The sequence below is a fragment of the Struthio camelus genome, chromosome 8, assembly GCF_040807025.1.
Source record: "Struthio camelus isolate bStrCam1 chromosome 8, bStrCam1.hap1, whole genome shotgun sequence".
NCBI classification, from domain to species: domain Eukaryota; kingdom Metazoa; phylum Chordata; class Aves; order Struthioniformes; family Struthionidae; genus Struthio; species Struthio camelus.
Genome location: NC_090949.1, coordinates 5,817,736 through 5,830,083, shown reverse-complemented (window position 1 = coordinate 5,830,083; position 12,348 = coordinate 5,817,736). Strand labels below are relative to the sequence as shown.

Sequence of the window (12,348 nt, the reverse complement as noted above, 5' to 3'; positions counted from 1 at the left end):
GCTGGCTGATCTCTGCGGCAGGTGGAGTCTGCAGGCCATGGAAACGTCTTTGTACTTCTGTATTTGGAGAGCAATTTCTAGTTGAAACATTGCTGTGACCCTGACAGGATTGCTGGAAGGAGGGCTGGTGGTGCTCTGTTCTTCCAGCTGAGCGATGCTGGCTGTGAAAGCCCATAGGGCGTCTGGCCATCAGCACGATGCCTCTCCCTTGGTCAGAAACCCCTGCCCAAGTAGCCAGAAGATGACGAGCTGCGCGTCCCTCCAGCACAGGCTTGCTCAGGGCAAAATCTTTGACCTCTGCTGAAGAAGCAGTGGCCTGTGGCAGGCTCTGTACTCATGTAGGGGCAGGGATGCCTCTCGCGCACCCTTTGCCTGTGCATCTCTTACTGCCTGTTCTCTCTCCTGTGCTGCTTAAATTAAACAGGCCTTCAGGTTCTTTAGAAGAACAGCGCTGCACCTCTAGTGAGGTGCCCCAAAGGAGAGCCACTGTCGCAGTGTAACATATTGCTCACACTGATATGGGTGCTGGAGAAGGGGTTAGCTGGAGCAGGGAGCTGCGTTTTATGTAACTCTGTAGTACTGCAGTTCCGAGAAATGTGTAGGGGTGTTCCTCGTGCCAAGCATGCGTGAAAGAGCTTTCATGTGGGGGTAGACTAGATCAGGACTCACCAGCTTGGAAAAGGCATGAGCGAGGAGGGCTTGTGAGAGAGACCTATACAATGCTAAGCAGTGCTGAGAAGGTGATTAGGAAATGATTGTTTGTTGTTTCCTGTAGCGCGAGAAGCCGGGGCTCCCTGCTGAAAACATCAGGCTGCTAGTTTAAAACAAACAGCATTATATGCTATGTGCGCGGGGAAAGTAATTCAGCCGTGGAACTTGTTGTCCTGGGATGTTGTGGAGGCCAAAAATATCACGAGCCTTTAAAAAGGAATTCAGCAATTTCATGGCAGATAACTCTTTGACCTAAATGGACCTAAACACAGCCCTAGAGCAACTTACAGCTTGGGAGTTTATAAGCTCCAGCTGCTAGAAGCTGGAGAAACGTCCAGGAAAAGACCATTGTGTTCTACCTTCTGTTAAGCTCTTTCTGTTAGCATCAGGTTTGGCTGCAGTTGGGGACAGGATGCTGAATTAGAGGGACCTGTGGTCTCTTGGCTCGAGGCTGTCATGAGCGACCAATTGGGTGACTGACACTCCTATGCACGTTCTGAAATAAGACCAACCTTTTTGAGAGGCTGTGGTCAAAAGAGCCGTTTCAGTTCTAACCCTGGTAACGTGTGTTCATAGGTATAGATGCTTGAGTAACTTCTCTCCTGTCTGTGCAGAAGTTGAGGTTGTGCTTAGGGGGTTGCTTGGTGACAATTTTTCTGGACAGGTTGAGGAATTAAACAGTAAGTAATCAGCTAGAAGATTAATGAAAATATATCAAAATATGGAAACAGACGTATCGCATATCTTGAAGGTGAGGAAGGAGCAGTTAATAAGTATTTGCAGTCAACTCTCCTACTTGGAAGCTTTTTCTGAAAGCAGTTGTTAGAGACTGCTCAAGCAACCCATTTACTTCCGTCGTTTTAACAATCTGTTTTCTCAAGGCAATTGAGATGACTTGCTTAAAGAGCTCTCTCTCCTCCCTGCCTGCAGCGTGTTTCATTTTGCTAAGCCTTTGCTTGGCCTCTGGCTCATGGCTGCATCCTGAGCTGCTAGGGCAGGTGCTGGACGTAGTGCTGGCTGGGTTGCTGCTTTCCGGGAGATGTCGACAGGGCAGGTGGGCAGCTTGAGTCACAGTGAGATACCTACCCAAAAGCCAGCGAAGACAGGGAGTCAGGAGCTGCCTCCAGCTGTGTGTCACTAGGAAACAGTTGCTGTACTGGTCGGAGGACCTCTTGCTTTGGCAGCTTTGGGAGCAGGGCACTTCTTTTGCCATCTTGCTGAAGCACCACTTCCTGCTGATGTGTCCTGAGGAGTTGCAGGATGCTCCTGTTTAGTCATCTGCCTGCTAATGCCTGTGGCCTGTCCTGGTTCTGTCAGTGCCTTGATGATCAGCGCCAGTAAACATCCTGGTCCTTTTCTGGGGTAGAGAAAGATGCAGGTACCTAACTGCTGCTTCTAGGACATGTAGGCTTCATGTATGTATGGATGACTTTCTTCTTCAGGTTGTTAGAGCAATGTTCCTTCCTCTTCATAGACAGGAGACTGTGGAGACGGCTGGTTACCAGAGTAAGATTGTAGGTAAGTCAGGGCTAGGGCAGGAGTAGTCTGGATCTCCGTGGTGCCAGTCCAATGAGGACACAGTTATCTTGATCCTAGCTCAAATGAATGATGGCCTATTCTTCTTCCTGTAAGAGCTTTGGGGTTGCAGGCAAACCAGCTTGTTCAGGCTCCAGTGTCTAGTTTTGTCTAAAATGTCACTGTCCCACCATCCAGCCTGGTCACATCCCCAAAAAGGGCTTGAAAGGTTAGCCCGAAAGTGGGAATGACTTTGTCCCCTGCCCATTAATAACAGTAATTTATTCTTGACTAAGGAAAGATGATAGATGATAAGCTAGAGCATTATTCAGCTTCCAGGGCTCTTCTCTGCATACTTCCTTGCAAAGCTTTCAGTTCTCAGATTGTGCTGCTGCTTTGCGTTTCCCGGAGGCCCTTGGAGCCGAGAGCCACATGCCTTGTGTTGTTCCTCCTGTTCCCTTTCTGTTTCCTGGGTTTGCTCCCTGTCCTTCTCTCTGGGGGTCTGTCTGGGCTCTGCCTTGCAGGATAACTAATAGAACTGTCAGTCCTGTTGTCCCAACAACCTGAGAAGATAAATGGTACAACAAGGGCAGCAGCCTTTGCAGGTCCTGGGGCCCCAGCAGGAACCAGCACCATGACAGATGGGCTAACAAGCAGCATTGACACAGTTGGGTCAGTGTGAATGTCAAAGGGGTGAAAGCTGCTTTTCTGTCTCCCCTCTGCTTGGCACCCCAGCACCTCTGGGCCAGAAGGCTGCCGCTTATCACCTCCTCCTTCAGTTATCACTGTAACCTGGCAGTGCAAGACCCTGATGTGGAAGAAAGACACTAGTCCTGGTCCTAGTGTTGCTCTGTGGAGTTAGTGTCTGTCCTCTCTTTAGGTGCTACTACCAGGACAGCGTGGGGAACGTAACCCAGCTCTGATGCTCTGTCAGATTAAATGTCTGGTTAGACTATGCTCTACCCCTTTACCTCCCTCCCCAGCACACTGTGTTGCTGTTCTCCCTCCAGGAAGGTCAGCTTCACATGTCTGCGCATGTGTATATGCAGATGTATCTTAAGAGAGCTCCAATTTTGTGCTTTGAGGTTTGATTCCTCTTCCCTTTCTCTGCCTCATGCAGCCTGTTTATATCTCCTCTCCCACCCAGCTCCCCCTTGTACGCCACGAGCTGTGCCTACACGAGGTTATGGAGCTCTGGAGCCATCCCAAGCAGTGCAGGGGAGGATCTCTGAGTGTGCTCCAGGCTCAAAGAAACTTCCCTAGGGAAGGCCACATCACAAACTCATGTCTACTTCAGCATGATGCATGTAGGAGTCTAGCACGTCTCTGAACACTTGAGCCTGGTTGTCTGTGTGAGGAGATCTGCCACAGGCCTCCTGCTGCACTACTTGCCTGCTCCCTATCCTTCATGCTGGTAAGTCGCCTCTGCGAGCTGTTCGGGGGGAGGGACTGGGACCCAGCAGGCCTATGTCAATTGTGAGTCTTTTTGTAGGGAAAAGGTATGAGCTGTTCCAGGGATCTGTAGTGATAAGTATTGACCAAGAGGTGGGAAAAGCAGAGAAAGCGATGGATTGGCCCACACAAAATGGTTGTCTCATGTAAGCGATAGGGTTGCTATAATGATGAGTGCCTGCTAATGACACCTGCTAATGAGGGGCAAATCAACAAGAGTCTGTGTGAGATCCTGGACCAGCTCTTCAGGAACCATTTCCTACCTCAGCAGAGCTCTTGCTTCACTGCACACTCGCCATCTCCTCTCCTGCAGGGCCCAAGCAGCAGGTGAGGCTGGAAGTGCAGACAGCTCCTTGCCACAGACAGAAGGCATGTTGCCTTGGAGGCCATCTAGAGTGGCTTGGCAGGAAAGAAGGGCAGCTGCCAAATGCCATGGCTATATCTCTTTGGAGAGAGCTGTGCAAATAACCACATGAGTTTCTCCTTTAGTGGATGAGTGAGCGGAATTTGGGAAGGCTGCTGTAGATGAGTTTTGTGAACATCTAGGAGCAGTGAGCCTAGAGCCATGAGCCAGTCTTACTGTGAAAAATCCGTTGGCAACCAGCAGAACTGCTCTGGGGCTCAGCATTTAGTACCTGTCATGAGCTGAGATAGAGTCCTTAGTTTCTGTTCCTTGCAGTTAAAATGACTCAGACGTTTCTTTTTGAGACTGGGTGTTGCTTATGAGTAAGTACCCTGCAGCCATGGCTCTACTGACAGCTAAATTGCTCTTGGAAACATGGTGACCATCTTGTCTCCAGGTCAGTGTGGCTGGTGCTGTCACCTGCATGTTGCTTGCTACCTGGCTACCGGCATGAAGAGGTTGCTCTGCTTTGCTAGAGGAAAGCAAAAGCTGAGGCACATCTGAGGCTTCAATGGCTGCAAGTTTAACAAGATCAATACCACCTCTGCAAAAGATTACATGGTATACTAGGCAGCAAATAGACCACTTCTGCTGGATTTGGAAACCATTTATAGAGTCTATTAGGGATGGTAAGATAGAAGGGACCTGTCTGGAGTGAATTGCACAGATACAGTAGTTCAGACTCCCACGTTCAGGTTTTTGCAGTCTATTAAATAACGGAATTAAAAGCGAAATAAGTGAGAAAATTGTATGTAAGAAGCTTTACCTCCAGCCACATCAGCAGTAGCAGAAATGGCATAGCTGGGCTGTTGGGCCTTTCTGGCTTCTGCTGCTAACTGAAGAAAGGCTAAGCCTCATAAAGCACGTTCCGTGGTTTGACTCTGCCTGAAGACTGAAGCTTCACCTCTGCAAGAAAAACGGAGTGAGAATAAAAGCAACCATCCAGAAGTCAAGTGTTTGCTGGCCTACCTATTGGCCAGTGCTACCTCTCCAAGGCTTTGAAGGTGTCTCCAAGGGGGTCTGCAAGCCTTGGGCAATTGCAGAGAAGAGCGTGTCAAGAGGTGAGACCTGGGCAGACTCGGAGATCCTTGCTGCTCCCACCCAAAGGGTCCGTGGGTCTCATGACCTCACCACCAGCAGGTCAGAACGTGTCTGGTGCTGTAGAGCGACCCCTTTCCCCTGCTCCATCCTCTGACCCGTGCAGCGTGCTTTGCAGTGAGTGCTCCTGCTGCCCTCTTATGTGGCCCACAGTGGGCAGGCTTGAGTTGTGGAGTGCTTTCGGCAGCAGCCTCTCTGGGACCAGGCTGCTCTGTTGGCCTTGTTTGAGCTGCCCTTGTATTGCTATCCCCTCCTGCGGTGCCCTCTGAATAATTAATTCTGATAATACGTGAGCAATAGCCTGGCTGGTCACTCTGTCCCTCCTGGGGAGCAAGGCAGAGCTCTCTCCTCCCATCATTTCTCCAGTGCTCTGTCCAGTCTCATTTGAAATGTCTGGCAGGATAAATTACAGTGCTCTAAGGGAATCTGCAAAATAAGATCACAGGCCAATTGAATCCATCTGCAAAGTATGGGAGTACAATATATCACCCTATTGACGGATTTTTTTCCTCCTTTTTTTATTTTAAAAGACTCTTGGACCTAGTAAGAACAACAAGTACTTATGGAACAAGCTCCATGGTGTAATGAACTGAAGAGCAGCTCAGACCATGCTGACCAAAGATGGGTGGTGCAGAAGGAAAGTTGACGCTGAGGGTGTGCGCGGGGAGGAAACAGGCAGCAGCGGGCAGGCAAGTGAGGCAGGGACTCATAATGTGGCATTGTTTAGCCTGCTTTGCTCCTTCCTAAGCAGAAAAATGCTCCATGAGTCTCCGGGAATGTGTTACGGGGTAAAGTTTCTGTGTACTTGGAGAGGCAGGAGCTGAAAGCGTTTAACATCTGAGGCAGGCTTTAGGGACAAATAACTTGTTCAAGTTGTTCAGAGCGGCATGTCGTGACACAGGGGAGGCTCTGGGGTGCTCTTTCTCCAGAAATTACAGGCACTGTGTAAGTGAGTCTGTGTGGAGGTCTGGGGTACCCTGGATCATCTCAAACAGCAGTATGTGTTGACAGTGAGGCAACTGAATCAAGCCCTCAAGGCCAGAATTTGAAATTCCTTACTGGCTGCCCTCGATACGTTCCCCTGGGAACGTGGTTAAGGTCTTTTCTCTTGGCTCTGGTGTGGGTGGACTGCTGAGGAAGAAGCTAACCCCGCTGCACTTTGGGTAGATTGAGGTTGGCCTTGTGTTAGTTACTGAGCCTCCCTTGTCCTACAGCTGGGATGCTCCAGTCATTGCCCGAGGGGGAAGGGAAATGAGTTAAACCCATCTTCAGACACGTTTGTATTGATTCTGTCACTTTCTTGCTGCTTGCTGACAGGTGATGGATGGCTCATAATGCGACCGGCACAGTACATTACGTTTCCCATCCAGGGACTCCTAAATCATTTCAAATTTTCAAATTCCCTAATCAATATTTTATCAGTAGCAGAAGAAAGCGGAACGGGCCCATTTCTCAAGAGGTAGAAGAGTGTGTGTGCGCATATGCGTGCCTGCCCATATATTTTATATGGGCATGTGAATTTTTATATTTATAATAGCAACTAGAACACCGTTAGTACAACAATTATACCTGTGACCATAAACATAAATACAAAAGCAGCAGGACCAGGAGGTGATGCTTAAATTTAAGTGACTTCAGGGTGAAGCAGATTAGAGATTTGGGTTTCTGATTTGAACACGCAGGAGTAATGCTAGTGGGGCTTCAGCTGACCTCTAAGCCGGTCTTTCCGTACCTCAGCTGGGTGCAGATGGGTCAGTGACAGATGGAAATGTATCTAGGGTTTGGAGGAAGTCTGATTTACAACCCCCTAAAATGTAACGGGGCTCAGGCCTTCTCCTGAAGTGGTAATGGGGAAAGGTCCCTACTGGGCCTGTCTACGTTTGGTTTCCATGCCCCAGGCAGTTGTTTGCTGGAGAGGTGACTGGTCAAACAACGTGTGTTGCTACTTTCCTGGGATCGGAGTGCAGCAGGCAGCAAAGGTCTCTATTGCTACCGTGAATGCCTTGACTCCTGGTAGAAGCTGGGACACTGGAAGACTTAGTGGGAATGTGCTCACAAGTGTGTGTGCTATCATGTGCTCGAGTTGGTCCCAAGCAAGCATCCTGTGCCTTCCTTCCCTTCTGCTGGTACTTGCTCTTGCAGTGGGATGTTGTCCAGGCCCAGCTCCAGCCCAGGTGTAGTGTGGTGAAGGAGGCTTGGGAAAGAAATGCCGATGCTTTTCGGAAGAGGTGTAGGAGTGCTCTGTGGGGCCAGGCTACAGTGTGGAGTGTCAAATGTGTACTGGAGGCCCTGTTCCAAAAACTTTGTGTGCCTCCCATGCTGGGCTGCCTACACCAGTAGCTGTCTAGTTCCTGCCTGGCATCTGCCTTTCTGCCAGGCTTAGGGATGCAAGACCTCAGGGAAGAATGAAGTTCCCACTGCCCTAGGAGGGGAGGCTGTGGGAAGCAGAAGCAGCACGTGGCTTTGTCCCTTCCCCTGCAAGATGATCCCAGTGAAACAGTAGGGCGGGCAGGGAGAGAGCATCCTTGTCCATGCCACACACAGCTGCTTTCCCTGAATCCTGCCCCGTGCTGGTGGTCTTGCTTGTGCGCTCCTTGCTCTCAGCATTCCCAGACCCTTTCTGTTCAACACCTTTTCTCTACTGAATTACCCATACTCTTAGGCTGTTTTTTTAGTTATCAGGCTGGATATTTTTCAAGTAAAAGATTTATTCTTAGTGATTTTTTTTTTTTCGAAAAGAGCTTTCAAACAGCACAGATGTGAGGCTAAACATAACCCTCCTTGTTACTGTCACCTCTCCTCAGCGTTTTCTGGGATGATCTGATGTTGGTCCTCACTCCTGAGTGTTGTTTCACAGGTCGGTTGTAACTTGTTGCTGGAGTATGCAACACAGCGTAGCTTACGAGAGAAAGCCATGCCTCTGGTTTCTGGGCTTGGGAGCACGTGGCTGGGGCTCCAGGGTGGCACTTGCCAACCTGTGCTGATCTCCTGGCTCTGCCCCGACTGCATGGGGGACCCTGGCCCCTTCAGCCATTGTGGTGGCACAGACTGTGTAATAGGGGAATCAGACTCCTGTAGTACAGGTATTTTGTTTAAGTGAAAATCTGTTGTGTATAGAAGCTTCCTGCCCTTCCATCCCACCCCCATTCACTGCCCCTCTTGCAGGGAGAAACATGCTCTCACTGCCCTTTCTACAGTGCAACAGCTGCTCCTTTGCTTGGAGGGGGAGTGGGGAGACATTGTATTATTAGTACTAGTGCTCTTCTGCGTATTCAAAGACTTTTGCAGATTTCACCTCAGGGATTGGATCCCAGTTGTGCATTGCTGGGTGTCTGTGTGCAGGTGAGGTATGCCACAACACCCTTTTCTCTCACCATCATCACACAGAGAGCAGCAGCTCTTGGATGCTTTGCTCTAGGCTGTTTGGCATGGATGGCCTTTGCTTCTTGGGTTGTAACGTCTGAACTGCTCCCTTTCCCAGAGATGCTGGGTGCAGTGGGAACCAGCCCTTGGATTCCTGGTTGGTCATTGCAGCAAGGTGCATGGAAATAACTGATTTCCCTCTTCTGAAAGCCTGGGCCTGATCTACTAGAGCAGGAATCCTTGTGAAGGACTCTCGTAAAGGTGCGGGGAGGTTACTCCAAGCCAACAACTGGCAGAGCTCATACAAGTTCATCCTACAGAAGTGAGAATGCCTACTTCATGTCTATCTGCATACAGGAGGTGGGTTGTAAAAGACTGATTTTCCTTTTTCCTTAGTTAAAGGAGGAGGACTTAGCGGAACCAGGGACGGTTTGTTGTGGCATAAAATTGTCTTGTGGCCATTTTGAGTTGGGTCTCAAAGGACTGTGATAAAATGGAACTCTCAGCCCTGCTGCACTGGGCAACGTGTCTGTGACTCTTGGAGGAGAGCAGGAGAGAGAGGAAAGAAGCCTACCAACGTGCGTCCTGGAGAGATGAGATGTTTGTCATGGAGCTGTCGCCAGCCACTGTTCAAAGCATACTTGGCCACCCTGATGACCTGCTGTCTTCTTTCTTTAATGTACAGCAATGTGAATTGTCTCCCCTCTCCCCCAGTGTTAACCTCTGCTGAACTGATGCCTGTTCTGATGTTTTTTGAAGATGCGGCACATGTTTCACTGTGAGCGAGACAAGAGTCAGGCTCAGACCCCCAGGCCTTGGTGCTCTAGAGTCACCGCCATTGACGCACATGTTTGAGTCCCTGTCAGTAGCTGATCCAGACAGCTGCTGCTTCCTGCTGCTGCACTCAGCTGATAAACTCAGTCCTTCAGCAGAGGAGATAAAGCCCATCATTTGGGCTTATGCAGCCTAAATGTTGTCTCCCCCAATGAGAGATATTCCAAAAAGCTGCTTGCTTGAGAGAAAAATGTGCCCTTGACATCCGCAAAAGTTGTTAGGATATTGTTTGTTCTGGTTCTCCTCATTTTAATGGTGGTTGTGCCAGGGAAGAGGGAAGAAGCAAGGAAACCCTCTGGAAGCAGTACTGGGAGATAGGACGGGATGAGCAGGAGGGCATGGCATGAACTGGCTCCCGAAAGGACAGTGCTTAGCCCCAATTTGTTCTTGGGATAAGGAATGTGCCCAGCCCTGAAGTTCTAGGACTCTCTTCCAGCCTGTATCTTGTACGTTTTAAAACGTGCTTGGGGAGCCTGGAGGAATGTTGGGTTAGGAATGAGACTCACGTCCCTCAGGCTAAACCCCGTGGCAAATAGGAGGAAATTTCAGCTTTGCTGGCTGTTTTTCTGGGCAAACTGGACAGGTATCTTGCCCCTTGTGCGGTGGGGCAGAGCTGCTGGTGGTGGTACAGCAGCTATAAGGACAGAGGTTGCTTGTTTTTGGAGTTAGCCCTTTCTTTGCTAGGCCTGGGCTAAGAGGGTGTGTGGTGAAGACACCCAGAGAGTCCATGACAGAGCTGAGAGTTGCTGGCCTAACCAGAGTATCTTGCAAGGAAGCAAATGTTGGGTAGCTTAGAAACGTAGCACAACGGTTCTGTTTCCCAGTGCTGTGTGGCTCTCAAAGGAGCTGTGGAAACATGAAGGTGGAAATGGACCCAACTAGTTTTAATAGTTTGGTTAAGGGAAGCCTCTTTGTTCATTTATTTTTTTGGGCAGAGAGAGGTCTGGGGAGGTCAAAATCTCCATCCTCATCTGGGTCTAAGCTAGATGCTGTTCAGCAAAGAGCTGTTTCCTCTGCCCCCTCCAGCCGCTTCTGCTGAGCTAGAAGTAGCCTGCCTGAGTTAGCTCACCATAGCAGTGTTTCTCATCCAAAAGTTAATCAGCTTTGAAATTGTTTTTAATCAACTAATCTTTGATCCTGGGCACTAGAGCTCGATTAGGAGGGTCCAGTAAACCAAGTTTTCTCTCCTCTTTTGGCCCTACCTAGCAAAGAAAAGGCTGCGGGATGTCTTAGCATTAGAGAACATGCATGTTTTATGATTGATTTTTGCCCCTGTTCTTTTGATCTCATCCGTTCCATGGATGGTGGGAAAAAGTGAACTCTGGCTGACACCTGCTCTCCCAAAGTTGAACACTGTAAGTGTCTTTTAACAACTTTTTGGGAGAGTACCAGAGCTATTTGAATCCAACCCTTCCTTAGAAGTCAGATGAGGTGGGGCAAGGGATGGGAGATTTGCTGTGGTCCTAAACACATCCTTCCCATTTCCAGCATCAAAATATGGTGCCGTGAATCCTAGGGCGAACAGCATTTGCAGAATAGCTGAGGTTGGAAGGGACCTCTGGAAATTGTTTAGTCCAATCTACCTGCTGAAAGCAAGAGCAGCTAGAGCAGGCTGCCCAGGACCATATCCAGTTAGTTTTGTTTATCTCCAAGGATGGAGACTCTGCAACCTCTCTAGGCAACCTGTTCCAGTGTTTGACCACCCTCACAGTAGAAGAGATTTTTCTTATGTTTAAACAGAATTCCTTATATTTCAGTTTGTGCCTGCTGTCTCTTGTCCTGTCACTAGGCACCACTGAGAAGAGTCTGGCTCCATCTTCTTTACTCCCTCCCATCAGGTATTTATACACACTGGTAAAATCCCTCTGGAGCCTTCTCTTCTCCGTGGTTTAATAATCCCAGCTCTCTCAGCTTCTCCTGGTATGTCAGAGGCTCCAAACCCTTAATCATGTTAGTTGCCCTTTGCTGGACTCCTCGCCTGAGTGTGTCCATGACGTTATTGTACTGGGGAGCCTAGCACTGGACACAGCATTCCAGATGTGGCCTCACCAGTGCTGAATAGAGGGGAATAATCAGCTCCCTTGACCTGCTGGTGATGCCCCTGGGCCTAATGCATCCCAGAAGGTTGTTGGCTGCCCTTGCTGCAAGGGCACGTTGCTGGTTCACGGTCACTTGTCTACCAGGACCCCTTGGTCTTTTTCTGCAAAGCTGCTTCCCAGCCAGTCAGCCTCCAGCATTTACTGGCATGGGGGGGGGGGGGAGTTATTCCTCCCCAGGTACAGGACTTTGATTTCCCTTTGCTGAGCTTCATGAGGTTCCTCTGGGCTTCAGTCCTCTTCTGGACTTCAGAGTTACCCTTCCACTCAAGGGATGGATCAGGTTCAGACCTCTCCAAGTTGTTATTCAGACTCCCCATAAATCTGAGCAAACAATTCTGTCTGGGTTTGCCCTCTGAAGACTTTTGTCTTGATCAGATGGACTAGAAGTTGATTTTATTTTTTAAAGGCTATATTTAGATTCTGGAGCACAGCCAACTGTTTCCTACAGAAATACTAGCTTAGTGAGCGCTCTAGGGACCAGACACAGTTCCTTTCTGCACTTGTGTAATGGTCAGATCAAATGGGAGAGGTTTCTTCAGGTAGCAGAATAACCGTACAGGAACTCTGCTTCTTGTGTGCAGGAGCCTTGTTAGCTTGAGAGTAGTCACAGGAACTGCTGATCTTGTTCAGGGTCAGGGCTAGGCTTGCTCTAATCAGCACCTCTTTCCCTAACATCTCTGAGCTGGGCTGCTGAGAAGGAGGCCCTGGCGTAGGCTTGCCGGAGATGGTTTGGGCCTAACAGTCTCAGGGCTCTGGTGCAGTGCTGGGCAAGCCAGATGTGCTATCTCTGAGGGGAGTCCCTGGGTGTGCCTCTGCTTTGTTCTCCAGTACTTTTGTTAGCTGTTATTTAGGATGCTGAACTTCCCTTGCCCT

The 12,348-nt window shown here is 49.3% G+C and overlaps 1 long non-coding RNA gene across 7 annotated transcripts in view; it reads left to right on the top strand.

Moving 5' to 3' along the window:
• Positions 1 to 12,348, top strand: part of LOC104142647 (uncharacterized) — a 120,390-nt gene that overhangs the window by 7,182 nt on the left and 100,860 nt on the right. For 5 of the 7 annotated variants that reach the window (XR_011142443.1, XR_011142444.1, XR_011142441.1 and 2 more), the window contains one exon: positions 3,374 to 3,640. The exons of the other annotated variants lie outside the window; for them this stretch is intronic. This is a non-coding gene — a long non-coding RNA (uncharacterized lncRNA). The remainder of the gene's footprint in view (positions 1 to 3,373; positions 3,641 to 12,348) is intronic. 7 annotated transcript variants of the gene reach the window in all.